At 36.8% G+C, this 16,636-nt stretch overlaps 1 protein-coding gene across 1 annotated transcript in view; it reads left to right on the forward strand.

Annotated features, from left to right (window-relative positions):
• The first annotated feature begins 354 nt into the window (after positions 1–354).
• AGTR1 (angiotensin II receptor type 1) overlaps positions 355–16,636 on the forward strand; it is a 45,169-nt gene continuing 28,887 nt past the window's right edge. Inside the window, exons 1-2 of the mRNA XM_047784313.1 lie at positions 355–658; positions 10,175–10,259. The gene's annotated coding sequence lies outside the window, so the exon portion shown is untranslated. The remainder of the gene's footprint in view (positions 659–10,174; positions 10,260–16,636) is intronic.

Raw genomic sequence — 16,636 nt, forward strand, 5'->3', positions numbered from 1 at the left:
TCTGTAACAACCCTGAAATTAATCTACGGCATGGATCTATGATCCACAATGGTACTAAGTTTGAGTTATTCCCAGGGAAGAGAAAGAAGTTCTCTAATTCGTCCTTAAAAGTTTCCCAAGTCTGAAAAAAAAAAGTAGGGAACATCAATCTCAGTGTGAATGGCTCCTCCTGCACCCCTAGCTCTCTTCTATTTCTCCACTCCCTCCCTCAGTGCCAGATTCTGAGCCAGGTACTCACAGATCTAGTAAGTGACACTGGGGATGGTTGTGGCATCATCCCGCTTCCGTCAGCATCTGGAGAGGAAAGGGGGTTGGGCCTAGAGGGGTCTCCCGGGCGGGGCGGAGGAGGAGGGAGTGCAAAATCGAGCCTCGCCCAAGGAACTCACAGAGCAGCAACGCCCCTCGCTATAAATTTGGAGCTGCCTCACAGAGAATGATTACAGCGCCTGACAGCCACGGGCCGGAGGCAGTGGGCGACAGAGTGCCTGTGCGGACACAGGACTAGCAGCTCTGCTGGCCCGAGGTGGTGATCCATGGGGAGGAGCCGGAGCGGACCCCGGGAGTGAGGGCGCACAGCCCAGCCGGACAAGGCGGCGCACCCAAACCCCATACCAGAGCCTCCAGCTCAGCAGACCTGGGCGCAGCGTCCCGAGTGCGGGTGAGTGGCTCGGACTTGGGGGCGGGGGGACGGGGCAGTCAGTTTCTTGCCAAGGTTTCAACTGTGGGCTTTGTGCCAGGAGGCTCCCAGAGACGAAGGTAAGAGAGAGCTTAGTTCTGGCTGGCACCCACCCACCCGGAGCTGGAGGCCCTTCCCCAAATCAAATGAGGGGCGCCTGGGCTGAGAAGAAATAGTTTGAGCTTGTTTGCTTCACGCACCGGAAATTTCATTCTGATTTGACCAGACTCTATCGAGTACTAGCAAGGAATCTGTAGAATTGGGGTGCAACCAAGTACACTTTCTTCCTGAGGCTTTTAGCTAACTCTTGCCTTTTAACTGTGACTTGGGTGTATAATTCCTTGGGGTGTCCATTTAAGAGTTATGCTACTTCAAAAAGTGAAATGAAGAGTGTCCCCACACTCTATTTCCCAGGCCAACCACCAGCACTGCTCACCTCCCCCAAACCCCTCTCCAAAAACCCTATCACTGGGTCCTTGGCAGAGCCCCACCTCAGGTGTTCCCAGGTCCTCTGATTCATCAAATTAGGGAGGGAAGAGGGAAAATACACTGGCTTCTCCACACCTCAATCCCCACAGCCTTGACCAGGATATATTTGTTAACTGAGGGGATTTTAGCAGAAGCTCTTCAGCTCCCAAGACTAAACAGAAACTCTTGCTGGCTCCTTTCCTTCATCCACCCCTCTACCTAGCACCTCATTCTCCAGTTCTTTTAAATGTCCAGCCCAGTTTCTTCACAGTGCCAGATACTATGTCTCTAGAAGACCTCAGCAAGTCTTTCAGAAAGCATCTCCTGACCTTACTTTGGGCAGCCCTTAGAGACCTGGATGAACCCATCTGGGGCCTCTTTACCTAATCTGTGCTGATGGCCTCATTTAGAATTAAACACCCACTAGTGGTCCTCTGGAGCCCTCTCTCCTTGGTGAAAGTTTGGGTGCTCAATTTCCCCTGGGATCACATTTGCATCTTAGCTACATTTACTTCTAGTGTCCTTTGGGAAAGAGAACATAACAGTGAGGAAATCTGGCACCCTTGCAGCTCTGTCGAATAAATTTTTTGAGCAGCTTGTATCTCCTTCTAAAGGTGCCTCATCCCCAACATGTGTCTCTTGGTAGTTATCACCCAAGGATCCTGGGTCCTTGAACATTTTTTAGTCCTTAGCATAAGCTGTAATGCCTTTATAAGTCTTCTCTAAAAAGGAAACTGCATGTTTCTCTTGTCCCCTGTAGTGTTTCTCTAGCTCTAAAGGCCCGACGTGGGTAATCTCTCGTCAGGCTGTGGTAGATTCCACCACCCTTCTGGAAGACAGTGCAGGGGCGGGGAAGCACAGGGAGCTGGACGAGGAGACTCCCACTTAGCTGGCCATGTGCTATTAGTTATTTCACAACTCTGAACCTCAAGTCCCTGCCTGTACATTTTCCTCCAGTGATAAAATTCCTTGATTCCTTTTGTTTCCTACTTACTGCTTAAAAAATAAAAGTCTAAGATAATTACCCTTTTATCACATGTCTGTGGTCCTCAGAACTATCTAAATAACTCTCCTGGTAAATGATCTGCTCTGGAAAATCATTAGGTCCAGTGTCCATCCCCCAACTTACTGGGGGCGGTTCCTACAACCCGGTTTAAGGCTCGGGGGGTGGTTCCAAGTTACTCCACACTTACTGGTTTCATGATTATTACTGTCAAGTCTGTTATCCACTCTGTTCCCCCACCCCCTTTTCCCTGCGTTCATTGTTCTTTGTACCCATCATGAGGCCTTGATTTCTAGCTCCATTTTTCTTTGAACTTATACTGAATCAACTGCTCCATCATCTAACTCAGAAAAAAACTAGTTTTGTTCTACTGATGCCAAAGGAAGACTTGTCTTCCTTGAGTTTTATAAAGTATCTTTCAGTCAACTGTTGCTTTGGCAATGCTCTGCATCCCAAGAGCTCTGAGCTTAAATCTTGCTTCTCTCTCACCCTCCTTCAGTGTTCGAATTGTGATTTTTGTGGATTGTTCAGGTTTCTTACTTTTTTATTGACCTAGTTTGAGTAAATAAAAGTAAAAAGTTGTTTGTATACATGTATATATAACTTTGCTTTTTTTGTTGCTGCTGGTGCTTATTACACTGTTGTTTTTCTATGACCAATTGCTTGCCCTATGCTAGAGGGAAAATAATAAAAGAAAATTTAATCTGCTGTTTACCCAAAGCCCAGGTAAAATACTTAGCTGAGAAGGAGTTTGAAACTCCTAGTTAAAATGCATGATGCATGTCTCCTATTGTTTTATCTGTGCTGTCACAGTGTCCTTTTCAAGCAGCTGACAGTTGTGGTATTTTGCTTTCAGATTTGTTATAGAGACCAAGATCAAGTCCAATCCCACTTAGATGTTTTGGCTGTCTCACACAGGCTCCCAGTCTTAAGCCCCAAGCTTACTAGTTTACCTAGTCTGTTTCCCACTTGGTTATAACTGGGCAATGCCATAGAGTATCCCAAGTAGGTTAGCATATTGAGAATTTTATTTAGAAGTTTGAAGTTCCAAGTGTTGGGAAAATTAAAAAGCTGTCTTAAAGACATACTGTGGCAAGAAACAAATATACAGACAGAGCCACAAAATATGACGAGGTATCCAAGGTGGATTAAGAACTCTTTTCTTCCCTGTTAACTACCAACTGGAAAAATCAGCTTTTTAACCCATCGCCATTGGAAAGTCCTATTATTTTTCTTCTAAATGGTTATAAGGTTTCTCTTTCAAAATTCCCTGAAGTCATTGGATTACATGAGTCGTGTTTCTTTTCACATAAGTGCTTATTAAAATAGCACAATAAAGCTCCCATAAGCAAAAGTAAATTTTGTTCCGCTTCCAGCCTAAATTTAGGTATCACTTTACATTTTCTATTTTATTCACGATATAATTTTTTAGCTACCAAAATTCGACTCCTCAATGAATATACAGAGCCGTCTTAAATCAAGGAGTATCTTATAGGGATTTAAGGTAATATTCAATTGATTTGGCATATGACTACCATTATCCTATAAAAGCTCTAAAATACAACACAGACCCCCCCCCAAAAAAATCTAAAGCGCCATAAACTTGCCAGATATTTTACCAGTTGGTGGTTACTTTAATGACAAGTTTGACAATTAGAAAGTAAAGTACATATTTAGAACAATCATAAAAATCACAAGTGAATCTTGCTACTAGACATAGTTGTATAAATATTAAAAGTCCTTCTGATTTTGATTCTATCCCTTCATAGCAGCAATCACGGGAGCAAGGGTGGAATGCCCTTAATATAAAAATCAAAATTTCTTTCAAAATGTTTCACCAACAAAGAATGTACTACATATTGTAAATACTGTACCACTGCTTTATATAACGTTATTTTTGTAGCTCAATTTAGAAAATGCTTTTTGGTTGGTTTCTAAACAGGTACATCATCTAAATGTCTCAAGTAGAAACAAATTGTCTAGAATCTGCTAATTATTATTTGTTTTTTCCTCCTATACTCAAAAATATTTTAAATTGTGTTGCCAATCTCATATTTAATTACTTTTCTAATTCTTACAAGTTGGAAAATGAATAAGAAGTAGGTATGCTTCATTTTCAATAATCCCACTGTGCTTTCATATTCCAAGTCCCAATTCTAGATGTCCTTAAAATTTTAAATCATAGAATTAATACTCATTCAGTTTGGGTCAACGTTAATGTGATTTCTTGTTCATTTTATACATAGAGAAGCTGCTTTGTTCTTCATCATCTGATGTTAAGATCTCATTTAGATCAATGAAGTAAAGTACTGTGACTAACTTCAGAATAAGAATATTGGAGCATACACATTTGGTTTGTGATTGCTAATTTGCTATCTAAATTTTCCTTAGCTATTTCCCGTTTTATATTAATCAAAGCTCCTCTTATCTAACTTAGAAAATGAAGAATTATATCTATGAAATAGCAACAAAAGTAGAAGATACAGAGGGAATACAATAATCTGAGTGATATTAGGCCCTAAGGACACACCAAAGTTTAAAAAAAAAAAAAAAATGGTCTTTGTCCTAAGAGAGATGTTGGTCAAGCTAAGTACATATTTAGATATGGGTCTCTCTAATCACCTCAATCCCACTGGGATGGGAAGTCATTTAAAAAAACAACCTCTTTCCTCCTACCTTTCAGACCAGATAGAATGTCTAATGTGGTTACATTGTTTGATTCTGGCTACTTTAATAATAACCACCACAACTCTCCCTTCCCCATGGGGTTATAATTCCTTTAATGGTGTGCACCACACCCAACTGCATCCTTGTATTCTATTACTAAATGCTCCACAAGTCACTTTCCTGCCTGTTTGTTTGTGGCTAAAATTATAGACCATAAAATACATTTTCAGGTCCTTATATTGTAGAAGAGAAATGTTAGAGAGAGACCATTTCCTATTACACACAATAAAATGACTTAAAATTGATGCTTTAGTCTCACTAATTGAGGAACAAAATATTAATACCATTTTTTGGTCTAAAGCTGTAATGGCAAGGGAGAGGTAGAGAAAAAGAGTAAGAAAAGGAGAGATGCAAAAGAATAAAATGTGGAAATATCAAATCAGCAGTTCTTCAAACGTTAGGGAGCAGTAAGACAAGCATATGACAATCACTTGGGGAGCATTTTAAATCTCTACATATTGTCTGTACTTTTCTTTTCCCTCCTTTCCCCATTTCCCCCTATCAAGAACCACATCTATTAGAAATTAGAAGCAACCATCCACAATTACCTCAGGTGTCAAGGTCCCCAGACTAGGATCATGGACATCGTCTGGGAGTTTATTCGAACTGCAAACTCTCAGACCCAACCCAGACCCATTGAGTTAGAATCTGTAGTTTAACAAAATCTCCACATGATTCAAATGTACATTAAAGCTAGAGAGGTACAGGTAGACAGTACCTCTGGCTTGTTCATAATTACCTAGAAGTTATTTTCTTGGCTTTTTAATAAAGTAACATTTTGGAGTTCCCGTCATGGCGTAGCGGAAGCGAATCCGACTAGGAACCGTGAGGTTGTAGGTTTGATACCTGAATAATAAAAGGATCCAGCATTGCTGTGAGCTGTGGTATAGGTCGCAGATGTGGCTCAGATTTGGTATTGCTGTGGCTATGGCCTAGGCTGGCAGCTGTAGCTCCGATTCGACCCCTAGCCTGGGAACCTCCATGTGCCTATGCCGTGTGTGCAGCCCTAAAAAGACCAAAAAAAAAAAGTAACATTTTTAGTAAAGATAACATTTATTGAGCACATATAATGTGTCTTTAAATATCGTGTTTAACTTTCACAACATCCCCGTGTAGTAGTCACAGCCTAATCCCCATTTTATAGGTCAGGATACTGAGTAGTAAGGAGATAAATAGCATATCCAAATTTGGTAACTGGTAGAGTTGAGATTTAAACACAAATTTTGATTCCTGTGCTCTGAGCTGCCATTCGCATTGTCTGCTCTACACTAGATTTCTTGCTTTTTAAGGGCAATTAATTACTTAAGAATTTATTTAAAGTTATAATTAGAAATCAAATTATTCCCTCATAGAAAAAACAAGATCTATTGCATTTTCATTATAACATTTGCTTATCATCTTACCTTTAACCGCAATAATGAAGAATTCTAGAAATTCCTTCTTTAGTTAGGAAATAAATACAAAAGCCATGATGGCCCATTATTTAAAACTTAAGATTTGATACCTCTATTTTTTCACATAACCTATCTGAAATTTACTTTTTACTTTTCAGTGTTCTGATGAACTTAAAAAAAGTTCTCTCTTGAGTTTAATAAGCCATTTCCTACATACATAAACTGTTCAGCTTTATTACTCTTTCAGCTTTTATTATAAACACTGATTTATCTATAAGCACAGTTTACAAAATTTTAGTTGAATATAATTACCAACCAGTCAGTCTGCAAGCAAGCATGACATTTTAAGCCAGTGACTCCCCAAATGATTTAGTCTCTGAAAGATTTCTTCCAATGCATGTAGATTCTCTGAGAGCAGTCAGTTGGATCTGGTCAAATGTCTGTGGTTTTGACAGGGGCTCACTGATGTTGATCAAAAGACTGAGGTGAGTTTGGGTTCCTTGTGATCATGTTTGAGAGGAGAGGTGTGTCACTGAAACTGAGCAACCACCATTTTCTCCATGATAAAGGGACATCCTTGGGAGACAGAATTTCACCGGCTGCTTAGATCTAGAACTTTCAGCAAAACTAACAGTACAATGTCTAGCTTGTAAGTTATGACTGAGAGCAAAATCAACCCAGAGATGCCATAAAGCCAAGCAGTGAGGGCTCAGAGGGGAACTCATGGCAGTAGACATCCTGCATATAGCAGGCAAAATTTCTTAGTGCTAACAAATGATAAAGTACCAGTGATTCTCTTATGACACTTTATAGTCCAGGTGGTCTCACTAAGCCCAAATATCTGTGACTATGGTTGAATTTAATGGGAACACCAGGTTTTTTCCTAAATAATTTTTTTAAAAAATCTCAGCATTTCTTCTAGTAAACTTCATACATTTATAGTTCTATCACCACATGTGCTTTGCTTCACTTTTTGATCCATACTCTTCTTGTTATATAATTCAAATGCATCTTATAATGCTTCTAAATCTATGTGGTATGCCACTAGAACAAGAATGTTCCATTAACCCAGCTTTAATAATCTAATTCTCTTTCCATTCAAATGATGTCACTTCACATAAAACACACTGTACCATGATGTCTTCCAGCATTTAACCTTCACACAGTTAATTGCTGCCACTTTATCAGGAATGGAAAAGAATCTGATGTGATTCCTACGTAATGATTTCCTGAATGTGCCAAGCGTTTGATCTACTCAGTTAACAGAATGGATTTCTGAGAGAAACATAAAACTGTTCTTTTAAATTCCTATTAGGTTAAGCCATATGATAGGATATTATATAATCATTATGTATTTTAATATAAATATATTTAAAATATAAAATGACAAGGAAGGATAATCACAAGTGAATACAGCAATGTAATAAATATAAATCAGGTGAAAGCCTATGTGTGTATATAAGTGTTTGGAAGATTCTTGTCAAAGTGCCATTAAGGTTTTACTTGGGGTATTGGTGTTCTCATGAAAATAGTTTCATTACAGTAGCACTGATTTGTAAGTAAAATCACCAATATAGTTTTAAAATGACTGCAAAACTGTGAGCCAGATAAGAAACACTTGGAAAAATATATAACAAATCTTAAAAGCTTTTGAGGATTATTAAGATCAAGGCTAAGATCAAGGGTGACTTTTTTTTCCCCCTCCTTTTTTTTTTTTTTGCATGTACTGTCAAAATTTTCTATAATGAACCTCTATTATACTCCATACTTTCTGTTTATCTTGGAATTTCTTTTCCTTTCATTCTCACACTTTAGGTTGCAGATCATAGACAACCACTATTACCATCTAGAGAATGATACTGGCAAATCACCCTTTTTTTTTTTTTCCTATAATACATGAGAGCCTTATAGGAGTAGGATTTTACACCAGATTGGTATTTTATACAAAAAATCATCTAAGGAGAAAATTTTTGCTGTAACAACAAAACCACCAAAAAACAGGGATAAAAATAGATCCCTCTAATGCCCAAATCCTTCTGTATCACAATGTGATAATAAAGCCAGTGTACATGGTTGTTTAAAAAAAAAAAAAGGAACCTCTACACAGTCTTCTTGAAGAACTCCTTAACTTAAAAAAATTCTTACTTAAAAAAATCCCAACTCTATAATGAAATTTTATGAATTTGGCTATATAAAAAAACTAAAATATTTGTACAGCGAAAAGCACCATAAATTAAGTCAAAAGATAAACAAGAACTTGGGAAAGCTATTTGTCACACATTACATGTAAAATGCCAGTTTCCAGCATGAGCTCTTTAAAATGAAAAACAATGAACAATCCAATGGAAAAATGAGCAAAGGCCATGTCTGGGCAAACTAGTAGAAAAATAATTACAAAAAAAATAAGAAAATAAAAACAAGTTCAACCTCATTCATAACTAAAGAAATGCAAACCAAAACAAATATACTTTTCACTTACCAGGCTGAGAAAAAAAATTAGGATTTGATACAAGCTAGATTTTTGGTATCATAAATTTACGTAATCTTTATAGAGGACAAGTAAGTATCTTTCAAAAACTTAGCGTGTAAACAATATGTGTCAACAGTTATGTTTGGGACTTATTCTACCCATATAATCTTGTAAGTACAAAAATGTATATGTGTAAATATGATCATCATTGAGGCTTTTTTAAAGCATCCAAAAAGGGAAAATTAAAAAAAAAAAGAAAACCTTAAGCTCATAATAGGGACTAGTTAAATAAAATATCAAATTTAAGTGCAATGAATGGAATACTACAGAGCTCTCAAAATGAATGAGATAAATTTCTATATACTAATATAGAGAGTTCTGCTAGCTAAATTTTTTGAAAAAAGAAAGCCAAAGACAGAATATATGGTATGTAAAATGACAGAAACATGGATATATACATTTATTATGTATGTATATACATTTTTAAAAGTCCTAGAGGGGTACATAAGAAACTGTTAGTATCTCTGGGAAGTGGATCTGAAGAGACAATTAGAGAGTTAGGAATATTACATGTACTTGTATTTTATACTTTTGTGCAACTTGACACTTATACCACATGCATGTATTACACCTATGAAAAATTAAATCAGAAAAAAAACTTTTTAAAAAGATTTTTTTCAAGATAATCATACAAAATAATCGTACATTAACACTTGTATAAACTTTCTATTAAAAAAAAATAATAATCGGAGTTCCCGTGGTGGCACAGTGGTTAACGATTCTGACTAGGAACCATGAGGTTGAGGGTTCGGTCCCTACCCTTGCTCAGTGGGTTAACGATCTGGCGTTGCCGTGAGCTGTGGTGTAGGTTGCAGACGCGGCTCGGATCCCGTGTTGCTGTGGCTCTGGCGTAGGCCGGTGGCTACAGCTCCAATTCGACCCCTAGCCTGGGAACCTCCATATGCTGCAGGAGTGGCCCAAAGAAATAGCAAAGAGACAAAAATATATATATATATATATATAAATTTTAAAAAGTATCACATATCAAAGTTTAACTACAGGTTCACAAGTAAAACTCTATTAGGATATTTCTTATATTTAATAGTTATGTCTACATAAATTCCTTAAAAGATTGTACTATTTTTTATTCCAAAACATTCTTTTTCTCCTTCTCTAGTGTTAATCTAAAAGGGTATGAGGGGAAGATGTTCACTATAAGCAGGAATATGACGAGGTCCCATGACAGACAGACAGTCGCTTAGTAGAGCCTAACTGTATATAAGGAAAAAATATGTTCTTGATATGGACCAGATAGATGGCTTCATTCCCTTCAAAAAACATTCTTCAGATATAGTGTTAATGCTTATTTTATAAGTTAGAAAATAAAAACTCTGACCATATTCAGTGAATCACATTAATTTTTTTTTTCTTTCCAGATTTGATACATGATAAATTGGTCTAAAATGGCCGGGTTTTTATCTGAATAAGTCACTGAAGTCATCGCAGAAGGTCTACATCCAGGTAAATGTCTTATACCTATAACGGGCATCTGTCAGTAATTTTCCCTTAACAACAGTGAAAGTAGCACAAGAAGCCACATACACCTTTATCAGGTGACAAAAACTGAGGAAGCAGAAAAGAATGAAGTTCCTATTACACTATCCCTTCCAATAGGCAGCTTAAGAACACATATATTTATATGATTTTAAATACAAACAGTGTCAGATATTCATGGATTGATGATAAACTATGTGAGAGATTTGCAACCTCTCGGCAAGAATTTCCTCATGGTCATAGGTAATGTTCTAAGCAGTGCTTTTCATACTATGTAGGGCTTTAGGAGGCAAGGAAGAAATGGCTGTGCTTTCTCGTTAAGCCACCAAATGGAGAATTCGGGCTCTGTGATGCCCCGGCACTCACTTCTATCTTTTTTTTTTTTTTTGTCTTTTTGCTATTTCTTGGGCCGCTCCCGTGGCATATGGAGGTTCCCAGGCTAGGGGTTGAATCGGAGCTGTAGCCACCAGCCTACGCCAGAGCCACAGCAACGCGGGATCCGAGCCGCGTCTGCAACCTACACCACAGCTCACAGCAAGGCCGGATTGTTAACCCACTGAGCAAGGGCAGGGACCGAACCCTCAACCTCATGGTTCCTAGTCGGATTCGTTAACCACTGCGCCACGACGGGAACTCCAGCACTCACTTCTAGAAGCATATATCTGAAGACCATAACTTTAAACTACCTGCTCACCTTCAGAAAATGCAAATGTCTCACTGTCTCATTCTTACAAAAGTCTCCCTTACCCCAATAAGATATAGGGAAAAGGACTCTGAAATTGGATATAGAGGTACCCTTTAATTCCCATCAGTTCAACCCCTCATTGTAGCCATGCATCCCACAGAGTCACATAGTAGGGCATTATACTCAGAACCCAGGAGGGCAGCTGGGGACTGCTGCATGGATGCAACTCCTATCACATGGGCCTGTATGATATTCTTCATTAAAAGACTCCTGGATTTACTCAGCTATCAGGACCTTTTTTTTTTCTCCTGACACAAACACAGCTCAAAGAACAAGCCCTCAGCTTCCCAAAGTCATAAGGGAGACACTCCCTAGTTCCTCCAAGGAGAATAAAACAAGTAGATTGTCCCTTCTGAATATATTACTGTTGAATTTTATCAAACTGGAAGGCAGATAGATGGGTGGTGGATGGGCAGACATACGTTAGATATGACTAGTCTTTTTGATTGACAAGTAGAAACAACGTGCTGGAAGGCACTCCACACTGGTGTTTGGAAACTATTTAGGACTGCCTTAATCTTGGAGACAAAAATAGTAACATTCTACAGAGTTCTGCCACTACAACTCTTTAGGGGTTTTTTTTGTGAGGTGTAGTTCAACTTAGAAAGCTAGGCCATGTATACTTTCAGCAAAAATCCAGCTCTGGAAAAAGTACATTAAAATATATGTCCTAGTTAGGAAGACACTAAGACTGGAAGCTTCATTTTACACCCTAAGAGTACTGAACAGAAGGAGCTCTTTGTCCATAATACCCCATCAGCCTTAAAGCGGAAGAATCACATCAGTTATACGACAGGTTCCTGCTGGAAATGATTCTTAAACCAGACTCTCTTATCCTATATATTGGTTTCTTCTTAACATTCACACTTTTGTAGCCAAACTTACCAAATAACTACTTTGCTTAGAAATAAGAAAATATTCTGTAAAATTTTAAACTTTTATAAATACTTGTTTCAGATGAATTCAGTAAAACATGCTTAATATTAAGTTACTTTTTGTTAAAGAACTAATGCCATACCAATTGTACTACTAACTAGCAACTTTGTCTTTGGTTTCCTGCGAAAGACTCTCCAAGGCCCCATTCCAATCCACGATCATTATAGTGCAGTAAAAAAGTGTTTTCTAAGGGCCTTCTGAACTTCGTATTGTCACTTTAAAACTTTCACCAATTTACAACTACAGAACTTTGATCTCTTATTGATTTAAACCAGTAATGTGTAAATAGCATTTCGGAGCTTGTTTTACAGAACCAAAAATATTTAGGCTGAAATCTACTTATGATAAATGGGGAAAACCTGGTTAGGACATAATAAAAGAACGAAGACCATATCCAGTGGCTTAAAATCTATAGACATGCACTGTCCAATACAGTAACCACTTGCCCCATGTAGCTATTTAAATTAATTATAAGAAGTGAAATTAAAAATTCAATTCCTCATTTGTACTAGCCACATTTCAAGTTCTCAATAGACACATGTAGTTAGTGGCTACTGTATTGCATGGATATAAAATATTTCCCTCATTATAGAAAGTTATTAAGACAGTACTGATATAAACAAATTATTAGTAATGCAATAGTCTTTCATTGCTACTTGGTAAGAAAATTTATGCTCTTTTATACTTATTTGGAAATTTCAAAATATTTTTTTAAATTCTAATTTTCTTAGTTGTAGGTTATCTGGCATATATTTCTCACAGGCCCCCTTTTCTTTTTCCTGCTTATTATTATATTAAATATATGGGATTGAATATTTTAATTATTCATTTAAATATTTTATATAATCTTCTGAAGTTAGAGGTTTCTGTTTCCTTAAAAATTATGAAAAGTGGTAACAGTTATGTTGACTTTTTCATCTGAATCACTGACATTTCCAAATAAACACTGGAAAAGATGTAGGATCATTTTTAAAGACTAATAGTTTTTCTTTATATTCTGTAAGATTTTATTTTTTCTACAATGATAGATTGTACTGGTTAAATAAAGCTGATTTATGTTTTTTAAACAATTGGAGAACCAAACAAAATAATTAGGCCATTTCTTTCTTTTTTCTTTTTTTATGGAAATATGTAATATATTAATAGTCTCCATTTTGATTTCAAAATTGCATATATCACATATAACAAGTTTAATTTTTAATTAACAGTCACCCCTTTTATAGTGTATTCATTTTCCACTAATATAACCCCATTATTTAACATCAGTCTCAATTACTTTTCAGTCACTTATACCTAGTAGTTCACTTAAATTTGGTTCCTAGACTAATGGTTGTATGTTACACAAGGCAAGAAATTAAAAACAAATTTATCTTTGAGTCATTGAAGCATCAAAGAATTGAAATATCTATATAACTAATATGAAAAAGGCATATAAGTAGCCAGGCAATATTCTCTTTACTCATTTAATAGTATCATTTTTCAATGAAAACATTGATAATAGAAGTTTGGACAGAGTTTGGAATTGTTAAATATGAATCGCAGAGTCTTACAAATGAAAAGAAGGCAAAGTTAAAGGTTAGCCATTTGTAGTGGGTTTTTTCCCCCTCAAAAAACAAAAAATAGCTTTCTTTATAGAATAACAGATTCACTCCAAATAAGCTGTTATTCACACAGTTTATCTACATTAACATTGTTCGTAGGTTTAAATAATATAGCCAGATATACTTGGCTTACAACTATTTAAAAGATTCTAATTTAAATTGGATTACCATTCATATTTTTAACATTTAAAAGAGCCCAGAAAACCAAAATTAGAGGTTTTGTTTTGCTTGCCAGCACTTTTCACTATTACCCAAGGTGTTGTCATCCTCTCCCTTCGACTAGATAATCATTCCTTTTAAGACTCTTATGATGATTTAGATAAATAGAAGTCATTTTTTTAAGTTCCAGAAAGATCTAGGATATCTCAGAAATGTAATGGTACAGTGGAGACCTGGTGGAAGGTAACCAGTTATCCAGAAGTAGGTCTTTGACACCTTTTCAGAATTTAAACAAAATATTGGACTTGTCCAGGGTGTCCCTGGGATGACAGAAACAATGTCATAGGGCAAGTCCAAAATCCATCAGGAGCAGCCTTCCTCTTCCTCTTATCTGAGGAAAAATCAAAATACTTCTGCACACAGCATGGGCCACCATAAAAAGTAAACAAAGCCACTGTAGACAAAACCAGGCAGCGGGTAAAGGCTGTCTTTTGACTTAAAGTCTGAAACCCGGCGCTTCAGCGATTCTCCAGGCCAAAGAGGGAGAAAGGTTTGGGCATTTTTGCTGCTTCTTGATCTCTCCAGTGCAGTCACTATACAGAACAGGAGGATAAACAACTGAGTATCTTCTTTAATGATGCCACTAATGATGCGAAGGAGGAAATCCAACCTGCTTTGGCAGTGTGAAAGTGATGAAATTTGCATCATTAATGACAACAGCTTCTTATGTGATATATAAGATTATTCTATGACACTAAGGGCCCAACCATATGTTATTCAACTCTAAACCTATTAATGAATGCTCATCTTTGTTTTACATAGACCATATTTAATTGTATACAACTGAACAAATAGGGAATTTTGGAAATAGCCCTGTGTTAAGTACTGACCCATAATGCATCTACTTATTTTGTGGCAATTAAAGTAGTTAGATATGCTTCCCCTAGATTTCTGCTAGAATTTAGATTTAATTAGAGGGATGAATTACACATATAGCATCTGAATTAAAGGGTAAGAAATACAATTAAATAAAGGAAAATTTACACTATATATAATAAATGTCAATACATTTAAAAATTGATTTTAGCTTCCTTTATATGACGAACATAAGACTTAATTTAACATCTTAAAATGAAGAAATTTATATGCAACCTATTTTGTGATTTTCACCTTCTTAAAAGGATGTTTTGATATATTTAACTTTCATGTTTAATCTTTTTTTTCCTTTTTTTCAGTTTCTATGGTATCACTATCCATCAATCCATATTGGTTTTATACACACACACACACACACACACACACACACACACAGTTGGTATATATAGAGAGACAGAGAGAGAGGCAGAGATCCCAAGAGAAAGTAATGCTGCAGTCCGCCTCAGCAATTCATTCTAACAATTAAGAACCCTTAAGCTAAATAGAATAATTCATTTCACAAGAAACTTTTATTCAATCTGTATAATTAGTTTTAGTTAACTTTATTAATGAAATGTCGCAAATCAATTAGGTCTGCAATAATCAGATGCTGAGGACCCAAGAGGGGACATTTCCCTCACAAGAGGGGAAGGTGATATAAATTTAGTTGGGAAGCAAATGTAATTAGATTTGATCAGTTGAGTATTCTTGTCCTGATGTGGAGTTGGGCACATACCCAAGCCTGGGAACATAGTTGGAGACAGGTAGAAAAAGTGTGACTTAGAAAATGTCTTCCTGGTCCTCTTGGCCACAGACTGAGCTGAAGTGAGCCTCTGAAACCACAGGTAGACAGGTTGTCTTCAGATAGGTATATGTTTAAATTTATTTTTCAAATCCGAATGCCTTTAAGTAGAATGAGTATATGAACTCAACTATTTGTCACAGGCCCCACCACTCCTTAATGCCTTATAACAGGCACTTAACGCATTTATTTAACTGTCTAAATCCTGATAGCATTTCAGTTTGCAACTATTATGACCTAGAAGTTTCTTATTGAATGGGGTAAAGTTTACTTCTTGTGATTCTAAAATGGGAATATCAAAGAAATGTCATGAGAGTAAAAATTCTTCTGAATGAAAGTTATATAAAATACAAGGTATTCCTACTTAGGGCTGCAGTCTACAACAGATTCTGCTATTATTCATTCAATAGGTATATTTATCAGACACCTACACATCACTCGCTATCCTCAGCAGTAAGGCAAAAGTGTAAGCAAATCAGACAAAAATCCCTGCCCTCATAGGACTTATAGTCTAGTGCATGTAGACAGAAAAACAAGAATATGTCAGATGACATGAAGAATGGAAATACAGTGTGGAAGTAGTGTTTAGGGAAAGCCCCCTTATTAAGAAGGAATGCACTATGTAAACATCTGGAGGACAAGTCCTCTCTGGTGAGGGCACAGCAAATGCAAAGGCCCTGGGGCAGTACTATGCTGGCATATTTAAGACACAGCAAATAGGCTAGTATCCAGATATCAAGTATTAAGAGGTATAAACTGACAGGTAGACTAGAGATCTATTTAGAATGGATGCTAGAAAAGGAGAAACAATAGAATTTTTTAACTTAAATGGTTTAAAGACTTAAAATGCTTTGAAATTCAGTGAAATATTTTCACATATGAAATTTTAAAAAGTCAGGTGCATGATTCAATCCCCAGGGACTGGTTAGGTAGCCATCAAAGTTGGCAGCTACAACTAGAATCCTAATCATTAAAAACCTGTATTTGATGTCAGTTCCTCCTGAACAACCAACTGATTTATTTAGCACCTTTGGCATACTTTAAAAACACTTTGCCTATCACTGGCCTGTAATTTAATGTCTCTGGGCCTGAAACTAAAACTCCTCATAACAGAGAGTTAGTGGTGCATGATTGCCATTAGATTATTTTTAGTGCAAGCTTTGCACTAAATAAAAAGCTATCTTTG

The sequence above is a fragment of the Phacochoerus africanus genome, chromosome 1 (genome assembly GCF_016906955.1).
Source record: "Phacochoerus africanus isolate WHEZ1 chromosome 1, ROS_Pafr_v1, whole genome shotgun sequence".
NCBI classification, from domain to species: domain Eukaryota; kingdom Metazoa; phylum Chordata; class Mammalia; order Artiodactyla; family Suidae; genus Phacochoerus; species Phacochoerus africanus.